The sequence below is a fragment of the Oreochromis aureus genome, linkage group 7 (genome assembly GCF_013358895.1).
Source record: "Oreochromis aureus strain Israel breed Guangdong linkage group 7, ZZ_aureus, whole genome shotgun sequence".
NCBI lineage: Eukaryota > Metazoa > Chordata > Actinopteri > Cichliformes > Cichlidae > Oreochromis > Oreochromis aureus.
The window spans coordinates 17,725,614-17,741,132 of record NC_052948.1 but is presented as its reverse complement, the minus strand read 5'-3'; the positions used below and the strand labels follow the sequence as shown (position 1 = coordinate 17,741,132).

At 41.3% G+C, this 15,519-nt stretch overlaps 1 protein-coding gene across 16 annotated transcripts in view; it reads right to left on the bottom strand.

Annotated features, from left to right (window-relative positions):
• LOC116332652 (neuronal cell adhesion molecule-like) overlaps positions 1-15,519 on the bottom strand; it is a 74,318-nt gene that overhangs the window by 39,059 nt on the left and 19,740 nt on the right. For 15 of the 16 annotated variants that reach the window (XM_031755677.2, XM_039614618.1, XM_039614623.1 and 12 more), the window contains exon 2: positions 5,214-5,284. The gene's annotated coding sequence lies outside the window, so the exon portion shown is untranslated. Of the gene's footprint in view, positions 1-5,213; positions 5,285-9,560; positions 9,656-15,519 lie in introns of those variants that run through there. The other variant, XM_031755676.2, reaches the window with a different exon arrangement.

The window sequence follows — 15,519 nt, the reverse complement described above, 5'->3', positions numbered from 1 at the left end:
AAAGGATTTGAAGACTTGAGGATCCAGAGCCTGATCCTTCTCTGGCAAAATAAAAATAATGGTAAAGTGAAGTAGGGCCATTTTCCTTTTGAAAAATGCTCCCTCTTAAGCCAGTCGAATAGTCTGCCTGAGTATCTGAGCATTGATGGCTTTGTGAGTAAGAGTGGCACTGCAAAAGAACACATGTATCAACTGAATTGAAGTTAGATGGTATTAAGTTATAAAATCATATAACCTTAGATCTTCACTTCAAGTTGTTGTCGTATCTATAAAAGCGGAATGCCAAACTTAGGCCCGGCATGCCGATGGGCTTGCAACTGGCAGAAACCCTGTGTCTGTGCTCTAAATATGAAGAGAAAGCCAGCAGTCAATTAGCTTAACAAAGCATAAAGACTGGGAGAAAGGGAGGATCAGCTAGCTTGGCTGGCTCCAAGAAACAGGCCTAGCACATAACTGTGTGAAAGTACACAACTTTTGATTCCCCGATAATTGGACAGACGGGAAGAGCAGTGAAGGTGGAACAAGGCCTGGGGGAAGGCTGTGCAGGTGAGAGGAGAGTGCAATCAGGGAAAATAAAGATGGAGATGCAACACCAGACACAGAGCAGATTCTCCAGGCTCTCCGCTGAGCTGTTTGTGAAGCAGCTGTGCATGAAGCCAACTTTTTCCACTGCCCTGGAAGATGGCAAAGACAAGCAGAAGTCCCCCATGAAGGGCCTCACCAACCTCACTGTCTTTGTGCCCATCTATTCATCTGCTTATTTTTTCATGTGCTTCCCAAAACTAGCTGGGTCTCTGGGTATCTCCCTGTTTGTGTCTAGTTCTCACAAAACCAGTCTCACTGGGAAAAAAGCAGAAAACCTTACAGTAAATCTTTGGATTATATGTATATGTCATACACTTATACACTAAGAAGTTATGAAGTTAAGGTTATATCTAATGAGAAAATACTGAAGTACAAGTACTTTTAAAAGTAAATCATCATAAGAGACATGAGACATCTCATTTTTTCTCCTTCATCTATTAGAGTAGAGACACTAAAACAATGCGTTTATACGCAGCCTCTTTCCCACAAACAGGAGACATTACACGCACAGACCCAAGTGTTGACACAGAGAACCGTAAGAGAATTGTCAGGCGCATAATGAAGAGACACCGGAGAAACGTCTTGATGCATTCATCTGAAACAGTGTGTGCTGGGAGCAGCCCAGAGGCCCTCTGCGAATGCGTGAATCCCACTACTTATCCGCAGTGTGTCTGATCTCTGAGCTGCCGCTGAGTAATATCACTGCTTTCTAACCACATGCAAGAAAACTGCTGTTCTACTCATAGCAAACTGTTCAGTTACACTGAGCTGGGAAAATCTAAAACTTAAATTAGTGTTAGGTGTTCAGCCTTTTCAATGCAACTTTTAGGCCTTTTTTTGGCTCTGCAGTGAACCTGAAAAACAACAGGAACTATGTTCGCTCTAATTAGGCCGTGTTATCACTGCAGGCAAAAATGGCACTAATCTCTCCTGTTTATTACTCGCATCTATTCTTTTCATAACACCGAAGCCACGGCAAAGTCTGATTTGTTCAGTTTTCAAACTGATGCTCATCTGTGGCCCTCAATCAGACACATCTTATCTTTTGAACGTGACCTCAGTCTGAACAGTCACATATAAATTCAGACTGACGCAGACACGTAGTTTTAGAGAAAAACCTCTTTTCAGTGAAGCCATTCACATCCGATCCGAGGATTGTGCTTCAACTCCACATTTACAGAACCTCTGAATGAAAATTACAGTCATTGCTCAGCAAATATCCATGAATAAAAAAATCTCTCTCTTTATCCTCTTTCTTTTTGTCAACCACTCACAAAGTTGCTGCGTTTTACTCTACATGAGTTTATAAATGAAAGTGTAAATACCACCTGAGTCACCTGAATTTTTGACTTTTGTAACAGCATAATTCTCCAGTTATGTGTCTCTCACTCACATTCCAAAGTAGGCTTCGGGAGCATGTGGGCCTACCCTGAGTATGGATGCATAAACTGGTTGGGATTCAAACCCCCAAGCCACTGTTCTGAAGACCAGTAGTGTTCCCACTATCTCCTAAATTGGGCGAATGTCTCCCAGATCCCAGGAACGGCATCCGAGATATCTGTCCAGAAGAAGGCGGTCCTAAAAACAGCAAAGATACTCCACAGGACCCTCAAACTCTCAGGCCTCTGGTAGAGGACCTGAGCTTGAAGGATAAGGAGTGTCCACAGGGCAAGTGGGGAATAAATATACATATATAAAATACACACATACACTCCTTACATCCAAGGTATTGTCCTGATTCGGATTTGAGGAAGAGACAGACGACTGCAAAGTCCCAGTGTGTCAAAACAATGATTTTATTAAACACACGTGTGGGGAAGATGAGCACCGTCACACAATCAGCATCGATCTCCCCCGAACAATACATCAGCAGTTGTATTTATAATATAACATTGATGACGGGCATCATGCGTCAAAGCAGATAGATAACATGCATCAGTTCCAGTAATCCCAACCTTGGACACATTCAAAAATAACATTGCCTTCCTCTGTTCCTCCACCCGATGCGTCCTGTTATTTCACTTAATGTCCTTTACTTTGGAACTAACTGTCACGTATGCAGGTAAAACAACTTTGCAGTTTCGAGCAAAACAAGTCTAGATACTGTGTATGTGTGCAGGCAAACTATGTGTGCCTTGACCTCAGTGCATGGCCTCACTCGACAAGCAGGGACTCTGAGTCATCTGTTGCCAGGCAGACTCCAACGCCGCAGGTTGCTGAATTCCTATATACTATGTGGTGTATTGTAAGCATGTATGCAGTACTTTCATAACTCAAGGTCACTTTACTCAATAGATCAGTCGGACCTCGCGCCGCTGAAGCTTCTGACCATCAATTAATTGACCGAGCTTCAACTCTTTAATAAGCACAACAATGCAAATCTGTATAAATGTGTGATTATGATAACACCTGAAATACAGACTTTAATGTAGCATCAACAGCTTCAATAGATGCTTTGATGAAATGATAACTAATGCAACATGAATAGTAACAGCAAAATAATTTTCTAATCTCCACAGTATCACTGGGCAAAAAAAGCAAACTCTGGTTTCATACAACCTTTTTTGTAACTTTGCCCTTTCTGTTTTGCAGGGGTCACTTTCTAACTCTTTGATTGTGGACAGAGGAGACGTGACACAAAATTAGGGGAGAGGAAGAATGTCAAGCATCAAAGGTTACTGAAATCCCTCCAGTCATTCTGAACAAAACTGCACTCACCTCGCCCATTGTTTTTTGAGATTCAGCAATGTAGTAATATCACAAGTAAAAATAAGATGGACTGCGCCAGTAAAAAAAAAAAAAAAAAAAAAAAACGTAGCTAGCAATGTAAAATAAAATGAAAATGAAGTTTGGGTACATAAAACCTGGTAACCGAAGGGAATGCGTAATATGCAGTTTCAGTTTTAGTTAAAACCAAAGAAAGCAGAATCAAGATATTTTAAACCATTTTTTTTAAATAAATAAATCCTTCAATGTTTGGCTGCAGAAAATAACTGGCTATGACCCACAGACACTAGTGGATTGTTGGCGCCTTTCTTCCCTTTGCTCTGCCAGCCCTGCATGCAGCCATCTGCACTTGTTGCTTGTTTTAGGAGATTTTTGTGCCTTTAGCAAGTGAAACACATAATCAGTTGTAGCAAGGTCAGACATTTGGAAAAATCAAAGCTATGGTCATAAAATCCTATGGTTGTGTTTCTTCTTCTTCTTATTACTATTTTATTTTACATTTTAGAAATGCACTCATTTTACTATACTTGCTCATCTGGATGGATGGATGGATGGATGGATGGACACGTGATTGAAAACGGTGAAAGACAGCAGCATGGAGGTAAACAGAAACCTCTCTAGCCTCTATTGAAAGCCTGGGACCTAAAAGCTGTTTCTTCACAATACACACTTCACGCCTCACTGTGCTTCAAACTGCTACTCCTCAGTGTTGCCCTCTACGACGCGGCCATTGAAAAGTGTACACTCAGCCTCTCTGGCTTGCAGCACACATTCACAACACAATAACTGATTGCTGAGCATGAAGCAGAAAGAATTACAAATTCAGACACAGACAGAGAGAAAAGTCGAGGCAAAGAGAGAGATTCAAACGGGAACATAAATGGATAAACTGGAAGAGAGGGGGAGCCGCCTCGCCCCCCAATGGCAAAAGTAAAAGAACCATAGCACCAACAGCTGAGGCAGATGAGCTCCAAGCTGTCAGAGTCCCTTAACTCCCAGCCTCCCCGCTTGGCACGGCGTGCTGCAAGGGCGAGGTGGGATCCTTCCTTCACACTCCACTGGGCGGTGGACACACATCACACCGTGTCACCTCAGCTCACAGTGCATTAGATCAACTCCCTGCTGAATCACAGACACACTTTCAGCACGGCAGAATGAGGGGATGAGCCAAAGGTTACGGAGGGTCACTTAAAAACCACTGTGCGAGCGGAGAGCCAATTCTCTGGACTCTAATGCATCCAGAGACCTCACACTCAAGAGAGCTACTTTACTGCTGCCATTAGGCAACTTTTCTACCTCTGCGATTTCCATTATAACGCATTATGTGTCAATAAGGCAGCAGGCGCAATTTAGGCACTAAGTGCTATTTTGTGATTTTTAAGTATTGACGCCCACAGCAGTGGGCGAGGATGAGAGGGTGTGCTACCGTGACAACCATAGGCATAAAGCAGACAATTGGACACAAGGAACAGTGTTTTGTTTTTATTGGCTGCCCAACCTTGCTGCCAAAATGGTTGCGGTTGGCACACACACACACAAAAAAAACCCCACACTTTGCCACTAGAGAAATGGAAATCAAACAAGTGCTGACCTTCTACCTTTCAGCTAGAACAAAAGAGTAGGCACCGCTACAAAGAGTGAAAGAGAAAGACGTGTAGCTGTAGAAAGATTGGGGAGTTGGTTAGGGAGTGTTAATGTTAATAAATTCACATTCTGGCAGCATCATAGATGAAGATATTTAGACTGGGGACATTTGCCAGGAAAGGCAACAGACTGACATCTGTGTGTGTTCACATCCAGTGGGAGGGGAAATGGCTCTGAGAAGAATGTTTGATTGCGAAAAGGCCGGAAGTTCACACTGTTTTGGAAAAGTATTGATATCCGTGGAGTTTCCGACTTACCAGAGAAGCCCAAATCCCCTCTCTCCTCCTCCTCCCTGGCCTGCTTCGTCCTCTGTCTGGCTGACTTCACTCTGGTTAAAAAGGGACAGCAGGGAATAACAAATTTAGCGCACACCATGTAGAGTTCTCTGCTTTCCTCTTGTGGAAACAACCAGCATTTTAAACCAGCTTGAAAGGAACATCTAGTCTTTCCTAAACGGCTTTTCCCAACATCTGTTTGATTTCAGAATGGCTTCACTAATCTGTGCTTTGTTTTTTATACTCTGCTAAAAACACTTCCTTTTCGTACTGCATGTCTAACGCACCGTCACAGTCACAGCACAGATTAGACCAGGATATTTAGATAGAGAGAGATCATTCTCTCTTTCAGATCAATCTCTTATGAAAAAAGACCACTTTTCTTTTTAAACATATGTAATCATGCATGGGTGTGTCGACTGGCTGGAAATGCACTTAAAACGCTTCCAACTGTGAAGTTTTGGAGGTGAAAAGAATCCAAACAGTCAAGCTGTGTAAACCAGAGTGTGAACATAGACTTTGAGAGGCAACAGTGTGCAATCCAAGCTGATAGACACAAAGGCCCGTGGCTAAGAGCTGGAGAGGAGACATCTCCTCCCCTCATCTCTCCTCTTGTCTTGTTTCATCTCCTTCATCTCCTCTTCTCTTATCCCATCTTAACGCTGTGTGTATTCTCTATACTTGCTCTTCCTCTTCTTCTACGCCTGTCGTCCTCACCGGTCTTCTGCTCATGCCCTCTTTCCTCTGACCTCATCTCCTTTTTGGTTATATCATCTTTTCCTCCAACACAGCCTCCACTTTCAGCATTCCTGTCTTATTATCTCACACTTGCTAATTACAAATGTTTGCATTAACACACACTTAACTATATTTTTAAAAAGCTATAAGAAAAGAAAAAGGTTTCACATGACAGCTTGGTGAATTTTTGGGGCAACAAATCGAGTCAAATGTGATCGTCATGTCTTCATCCTCCAACCATTCATTTTCTTAACTTCCCTATCTAAATGAGGGTCACAGCCTATCTCAGCTGTCATAGGATGTAAGCTAGGAAACATCCTGGACCTATCACGTGGCCAACAAGGCTCTCTCCATTCATCTCCTTCCTCCTATCATGACCTAAACTAAAGATCCCTCACATGGACCCAGGAGATAATATACAGATGTGTCTTGACAGATTTAAAATTAAATAAATATATATTTTGACAGAAATCTCCAAACCCAGCCAATGTTTCACACTGAATTACTTCTCTCATGACTCTCCTGCTATAAAAATATGAACTTTACATTGGGTCAGAGGCTGGAAAAGCCTTTGATTTTCTGTCCTAACCTACGCTGACCTTGTCTTTTCTCTCTCATTTTTCTAATAACTTCTGTTCGGTTTATCCAGCTTCTGTTGCGATTGGTGCTGTAGCAACATCTCTCTTCTCCTTTCCTTAAACTGTGTCACAGTCAACACGGACACACCTAACGGAATCGATTGCAGAATGATTGAAGAAGCAGATCCAATTTACTTCAAGCAAAGGCTTATCGACTTCAGTCTCCTGCTCTTGATTCGAAGTCCCACTGAGAGAAGCAGCCGTTTCCACTCGGCTAAATACGAACACTGCTTTTCACAACTGTCAACAATTATTTGACATTAATTCTGCTTAACACAAATGGCATATATTTTGTCTCAATATCGCTCTTTGCCCCACTAACCATAATTTAAATGTGTGCACCCTGTGCTGCACGCTTGTTTACAATCATATGAATTGTTTTCTAGCCATGTTCCCCCAAAACCTGCATTATTTACCTCAACCTTCCACACAGCTCGACGTTTCAAAAGCCTTACCAGCTCGCACAGTCACTTTATTACTTCTTACAGAATATTACAACAGAAAATCTGATCATCCCACAGCCCTGAATTTAAAGGTTTCTGACCCAGATTTTAAAAAACACTGACACACATACTATTCTCTCACAGCATCACACTGTAATAATGCTGACACCTGAGCTGACTCCGTACCTGAGAGCAGCGCTGCAGTTCAGATACTGCCTTCTTCACCTTTTGCTTTTGGTGAATGCGCAACCGATTTTACAGTTTTCTTCTTCTCTGTGGGTTTGCAGGATCAAACAGCTGATTACAGCTGCGACTTTTTAGAATAAAACAAAGCAACAAAGTGACCTTTCCACATCCTGTTTGAAAGAGCTGCCTTCTGATCCCATCAAAAGAAACCTCCCACCATGTAATCGAGTCAGCCGTCTCACCACCCCACCTCTGCCCTTAGACACTACAGAGTCGTGCAGAGCTCTCGTCCAGCTCAGCTGCCATGGTGATAAGAAAGAGGACCGAGGACCGAAACTGAAAATAGCTTGAGATGGGATGCTGACAGTGGGCAGCGAGCAGGACTACAAAGCGCCTCACAGCAAGAGACCAACAGTACCCTCAAAACCTTAGGGACCACTCTCGTGCCATGAGACCTGCCAAACAAAGCAGACATCTGAATCTTCTAACACTCATAATAACACTGACGCTTTGTGGAAAAAAACGGCCAAAATAATAATGAACACACATTGGTGCTCACCCCTTCAGTTCTTTTGTGTCATTCTGCTTATTGTCTGGGTTATATCCTTTTGTTAACAGCGTACCAGCAAACTGTACACACCCTGCCAAATCAACAACCCCCAAACAAAGTTTTAGAATAGCTGCTTAACACTGTGAAGCATTTAGCAGTTAGGAAAGATAGAGATATACTGATATTGTCATCAGGAGTTGGTGGAGACCAAACCAGAGCTACAAAGAGAGCAGATACCTATTTGAAATAGAGTCATCAAGCAAATCAAAACCAAATTAAAAATATATTATGTTAATCCGTATTTGAATAATGTGCAAGAAATAACAGATTGCTAATAATTTCAGCTTTACACACTTATAATAAGTAAACAGTATGTATATCTTATGGCGCTTCAAAGAAGCCAAAAGTAAATTTAATAAAATGCATCAAAAATAAGTAATCTTGAGATGGTATTCACATCTTTTTTGAGCCATCTGAATATGTAAGACTTTGTATTCTATAAACAGAACACACTGACTAAACTCTGTTTGTTACAACTGTGAAGTAAGCTGAGTAAAAACTGTGTCAGGTAACTGAAATGCATACATTTAATTGATGTCACAAAGCAAAGACAGCATTGTTAGTACACTGCTGAATACCTGCTTCTAAGGACATTGTTTTTCATTTGTCATCTCATGCAAAATAGAGCAGAGACGCATATACTGCATATACTGCATATACGGCATGTCCGGTGAAATGTCAACAGGCGAAACAAGCATGGCTCATTGTAGAAATGCTAATTAGCACAGTGTCATTCCTCTAATGAGGGTCTGGTTGGTTTTCTCTTCCAGGCTGTGTTGTTCTTAGCTGTACGTTTGCGTGTGTGTTCCTGTGTCCATTAACAGGGGAAGGGGGCTCAGCGTTGGCACAGCAGCCTGTTGGTTTAATTTTAGACTCTCGCCTAATGAGAGGCAGAGTGTGGCTATAGATGATACCGTACTCCCGATGAAGCGTCATTATTGCCAAAGAGGGAAGAAATATTGAATTTAAATTAGAGGACATGGCTTGCAGATAGAGAGAGGTTCTGTTTTTTTGTTGAAATTCCATTTGAAAGCAAGCAGGCTCAACAAAATGAAGAGGATTTGTTGATTGTGCAAGTGCTGGAAAGGTGCAAAATCTCTATGAACGTGTTAATACCAAACCTGAGCTGCAAAACCAGTCTGTAGGTTTTACCACAAGGAAAACACCCACAGCTTCATCTGTCAAAGAGTGACAGGCTACAAGTACAAGATGAAACCAAATCTCAAAATGTTTTAGTAAACATTTTCAGACTCATGCAACTGATGACTACTTTACTTAATTTTCAAAAATAATCGTCAATCAACACCAACATGTGATAAAACAACCAGCGTGAGCTCTAAAAAGCAAAAAGCAACACCATCAAATGCTCATCAATAGTTCAAAACCCCAAAATATTTCATTTTAAATCATATAAAAGAGAGAAGACCAACACACAGTCATCAACGAGAAGTTGAAAGCAGCAATTATTTGATATTTTTCCTGATTAATAATTAATATTATCAATGAACTGAAACCAACAGCAAATAATAATAATGGTTCCTTTTTTAAAATCAAATAACTGCTGAAGTGGTTTAATCATCCAGGATATTTCAGCACTTTTCACAAAAACAAAACCATATTCAAAACTTAAGAAGATGACTTATGCAGATCTTACGGAGCAAAACAGAGACACTGTGCCCCTAAATGCCATTTAACCACAAAGCCGATACATCACCTTTATCTCCGTATGTGTCAGTAAGGATAAGTTGCCTCAGTTTGTGCATTCATTGCATAAAGCCAGTTCATCTGTCATAATCCCGGTGGTTGTTTACTTCTCGACGTGTCTGCTGTAACTGACTGACAGTAAAGGGAGAGGGGCTGGTTCCCTCGCACACCCAAAACCCCTCCTCCAAAAAACGAAAGAAAAAAACCCTCCCCTGACCCTCCCTCCCCTCTCACAGTGGGATTAAAACAACCTTTTGTCTCTCTACAATAGAGGTTAAACATTTCCTGGTATCACATGAACTGCTTGCAGAATCCACATAGTTACTGGGTGGCAATTTTTAGTAGTTTATGCAAGAGCATTAAATATTTTTAAAGTTATTTGTTTTTTTAAGACGTAACAGTCTGCAGAATGAGGCAATGACAGAAGCGCAACATCCTGCTATATGAATCTGGCAGAGCATAAAAGCAACAGTGGCACTATAATTGCATGTTAAATCAAACTGCACCCAGTCTACAGTAAAATAACTGTCAGCCGCACTGATTGTGCTCGAATCAATGCGGCCTTCGAGGCGTTCAATAGAGGGTGGAGGCTGAACAGCAACGTAAAAAAAAAAAAAGAGTAAAAAGCCTCAAGGCACATCCGAAGGACTTCCTTTCCCATACAGTTAGACACCAGAGAAAGTACTCACCTACACTCAACAGATGTCCCCATGCAATCTAATCTAGCTGACACAGTGAGAGGAAGCTTATTTATTGCAGACTCCTCGCCAGCATTATTGCAACCCATTTTAAAAGAATAGATGTGAAAAGTCTTTTGACGTCCGTTAGCTATGGTTGCAGAGGGTAACAATGGTTTGAAAGAGTCACTTTTCTCTGGGCCCAGCCTTAAATAACACCCCCTCGCTGCAAAAGCACTGAAAATGTAACTTTATCTGCATCAAAGAGGATTGTCCCTCCGACTGAACAAGGACCTCAAACCTAGTATTCAAAAAGCACACGTATTTACTCCAGAGTTTTTTCACCATCTTACTTTATGCTTCCACTTTGCTCCACAGAGTAACTTTTAAAACTGTTATTTTCTTTTGTTACAAGTAACTATTCGAATTATGATTTTAAAAGTGCAAAATATTTAGAATTACAAGAGATTAAACTAGCGGTTCACAGTTTTTGTTGATCTGTGACTCGTAATTGTCAGAAAATTTAAAAGAACAAAAAAAACAACCACAGCATCACACATTAATTCCAAAAGGCACACTTCCATACATGCACACAGATGTATAATAGCTTAAAAATAGGCATACAGTAAGTGGACATAGTACAATGGAACATATCTCTCTAAAGATAGATATCAGGATATTAATGTGCAGAATTTGTAGGCAAAGGACAGGAGTTTTGACACCATTGGCACAATGTTTATCACGTTTTTGGTTTTTGTTCATAGCTTAAGTTCTATTGACCAATCACATTTGTTCAAAGAGGGATTGCACTTGTAGATATTTCATCTTTAAGCTATTATTAATTACTATACATAGTTAATAGTTCTTCTTCACTTTTACTGAAGTATTTTTTCATTGTTCAAATGTTTGCATAAAAAAAGAGAGGGTCTCCATTCACTGGTTGCGCTTTTGGGAATACCCACTTCATAATACTCCATGGCATATGACATCTGTCTGCTCCAGTGGGAAATGCTGAATGGCTTCACAACATGGTCATTGTTGCAAATCGCTGTGAGTACATAACGTCCACCCACTCGCGATGATGAAAACATCAGCCCACAGACCATCAGAGTGTCACTGGTGGTCGAGAGACTCGAAACCTTTGCACTGCAATTCCAGCTTAATCTGCTAATGAACAGCTTCTGTCGTCCCTTTGTGTAAACGTAACTCAGTGTGTTGAACTTTCTCAGCATCCACCGTCTCTGCATGAGAAGCCATTAATTTAAACAAAAAAAATTTATCATAAATAAAAGCATTCATTGTGGCGGACGTCTTTCAGGGAGATGATGAATAGCAGTGAGGTGTACGTATTGTGGTATGAAATGAGTGAAAGGGCCATATTTCACTGAGCGAGGGGCGTGATTGACCAAGTCTAATGGGCATTATTTCTGCACACTGACTCCGCAGTGCAGAGACACTGGGCGATCCCTGCCGGCCCATTTGCTCTTTCAGTCTCACACTGAGATAGGACGGGCGCCCTCCCCGGTCTTTGTCAAGACACCAATAGAAGAACGATATTTCAATGGCAACTGCATATTTCAATAGAAACTTTTAACAGAAAAAAAATAAATAAAAAAACGTTCATGTTGCCGTCTAGACCTGGCCCTCGTAACTGGAGCTGCGCACAGTGTGCATGCGACTGTTTGTGCACACTCATAAATTCGTTTGTCTCTGGCGGGGACTCTTTTGAGCTTCCTATTCAGAAATGTGAATGGGAGTGAAATATGATTGGCCTGGAGAGAGAATAAGAGGCTGGGTTCACAAGGCTATCGAGGCTGGGCGGGCGGGTGGGTGGGGGACACTTGAAATACTTCACTGCCTGTCAGAAACAGAAAGAAAAGACAAGCATGGATGATTTAGCCTTCTAAAGTTTGCTCCTAATACATCATTTCCACGCTTGTTTGCTCGAGTATATCTTACAGTAATGTTTTATGTCTTGTTTTCAGGTCAAATTTCAGTTAATAAACTGTTTAAATGTGCTTCTGTATAAAGCAATAAAAGCATTAAAATGGTCTGACAGGACACGGCAGAACCGTCCTCGTCCATGTCTGCATCAATTTTAGTCTTGTTAACTCTGCCTGAACTCATTAGGACACAATAACACCGAGGAGATCAGGTGTCTGAGGTATCATGTACCAAGACTATCACGAGATAACGTGGGGTAACTGGTAAAGTATCAAAGGAGCTAAATGAAGGTGTAGGAATTTCACGGGGAAACAGAAAGCATTTTACAACAAGCCGCGCTGATGACAGAGGCATCGGATTCAGCTGCAACAATGAGGAAAACAAAGCAGCCGGCGTCTTAAGGGAATTTACATGAATTACAGAAAGACGGCCCTAGGGACGGCCGCGACCTCTCCTCAGCTTTTAAAAAAAAAAACTAAACAAGACCCCGATCCCGCCTATCGGCACACAAACACACACGGTCACACGCGCGCGCACAGGAACACACCAGTAGAGAATGGTGTGACTGGTTTCCATGGTGCCATGAGGCTCACTGACAGGGCTGGAGTGTTAACATGCTCAAAGACAACAGGGAGGATGATGGAAGGGGAAAAGAAAAGGACGGAGGGAGAGAGAGGCAGAGCGAGCACAGTAAAAAACAAAACAAAAAAAACAAAGCATGTGTAGAAAGGGAGAGATTTACCACACACAGGCCATCCCTGAGGTTAAGGACCTGTAGTGCTCTGTATCGTATTTCTTTTTTTCTACTCAAAGACCCTGACACAATTCAAAACACACAATAGTTCAATTTAACAAAAGCCAGAGCAGCAGCGGTCTCTTTATTTCCTTCGTGCTACTAACCGTTTATAACATCAGTTCAATTTATGTACTCTAAATTGTTCGGGGACAATTCTGTTTAATTTTACTTCAATATAAAACACATATTTGTAGTAGTTATAATAGCACTGTACTCACAGGTTAATGTCTAAGATCAACATTGTAAAAAGTCAGTCATAAAAAAGGGCAGAAAGGCCAATATTGCTATGATCTAAGCTTTTGAAACACTTTCTAAATGAAGGCAAATAAAATCACTTTAAAGATTAAAGATTTCTTTTCATATAAAGTGTGTGCTTACTTTTAATTTGGTTTCTGCATTCCTTCTAATGGCCAGCAGGGGGAGACTGACAAAATAAGCAAAATTGTATTGTGTAAAAGGTTTGTTTCACTTCATTTATGACTTGAGTATACTTTTTCTTGATGACTTTATGCTGTGAAATGGTAATTTAACATCTTATCGGATACAATGTGCTTATTATATAACTTACAGTGTCCATTAGCGTCAACAAGATGGATAAAGCAGGATAAGCTGTATGGCCCTAACTTGTTACCTTTGCCCCACCTGGCTCATCATGCCCAGTTTCAAAACAAAAGAATGTTGTAGGAAAGGTTTGTTTCAGAGTTTTAAAACAGGAACTCACTAAACTGTGGCTGATGTGACAGTGGCTAACATCTTTGATATACAGTTTGTGATTTTACCAAAACTTTCCGTTAGCATGGAATCTGTTGTAGTAGGAAGAAATATGGAATGGTACCATCAATGATATGAATCATAGCAATCTACTGAGCTATAATATGCAGCAAAAGTAACAACAATAAGACAATCATACCAGTTTTAAACAAGCTTAGATTAGAGGAGCTTAATTAGAACTTAAAAAGTACAGTTAGTACATCTGTAAGGCCACTAAAGTCCCCTCATTACTCAGAACAGCTGTGAGTGAACATAACAACAACAAAGACTTTGTGGGTTTTATTGTCCACTTCTTTTCTCTTCCAAATAACAAGGCTAACATGGACTTGTAAAACCTGTCTGATGGTCTTATTGTCCATATACAAAGGCATTTGATTCTAGCTCTTTGGGGATTCCCGTGTTATAATAACAGACAGCACAAAAGGGTCAGAAAAACAAAACCTATGCTGTAACAAACCACAATTTTCCATTAGGACCCGGTAATCCCACACAATCAACATCACAGGCCTCAGAAGAAGTACAAACTTACAACTGTCAATACAAACAATGTACTTGCTGACTTAACTGTAATATTGTCAGAGGCATCTTTATGTTTGTTTGTACAGCCTTTCTACCTTCTTGTTTGCTAAGTTGCTCAGCTTTCCTCTGCAATAGAGGATTATATGGATATTTCCAGAGTGCTTATTTTCAGTTTTAACTCTCAAGCAGTCCAGATAATATGGCCAAACTGTAATAGTCTGCAATCATTCTGATCATGTGAACGTTTTTATAGCGATGTTATTGTGTTTCCCGATTTCAGCACTCGATTTGGTGAGTGCAATCGCATTAGAAATTAAATGAATAACAACTGACACTGCAGTAATAATCTCCGCATTAAGATTTAGCTTCAAAGATGTGGAACACCTTAACTGCTTTTTCAGCCACTGAAACAGAAATTCCTCCTGTGGCTATTGTTAGCTCACCATGTTCAAGCCAAAGACTTGAGTGACTTGCCAACAATAGCCATACAGTATATAGCAATATGGCAACCATTCATGTGATAATGAAGCAAGAGAGGAAGTGCTGCAGCCAGGTTTGACATAGTGTGTGCATGGGGCTTGTCTCCAACTGCAGAGAGCACCAGCTGAGGACACGAGGGGAGGTGGAAGACATCCAAGAGTTTTTCTGCACCAACGCTAGAGAAAAGCCCCCCAAGCAGATCTCCTCCTCTATATGCTCCATACTGTCACCCATAAGAAGATCATCTTCGGCCCAGTGAGCAGTAAGCATCCATAGATGTCAATACACCCACTCCCCAACACACACACACACACCCTCACTCTCTCTCTCAGTATGTGCATGTGCACTGATCCCCGCGTCCATATGTGTCCACAGAAGGCGCAGGCATGTGTGCACCTCCTTTGCTTCCCCACCAGGACCAATTTCCATCCACCGTCTGTGAGAGTGTGCGATCGATGCTGCACGGGGCGCGTCATCCCGGCTGTTCATTACCGTTGGCAACTCTGTGACCATAAGCACAAACAACCTGCCCCTCTGATGCATTGCACACCAGCTAGAGACGGATGAATGGACGGAAGTTTAATTTAGAGCTGTGCATTAAGCATTAACCTATTACTTTACGAGCAGCTAAAGGAATTTCACTTAACTTTGCTGCCTGAGTGTCTCCAGAAGGAATCTTTGAAGTGCATGTTTGTGGCAGCAGCAAGACAAAGGAGAGTTTGCTCCCTTCTCCATCTTCATCTTCATCCTCATCTGAGTCCTCTTTCCAGCTCTCATACCAC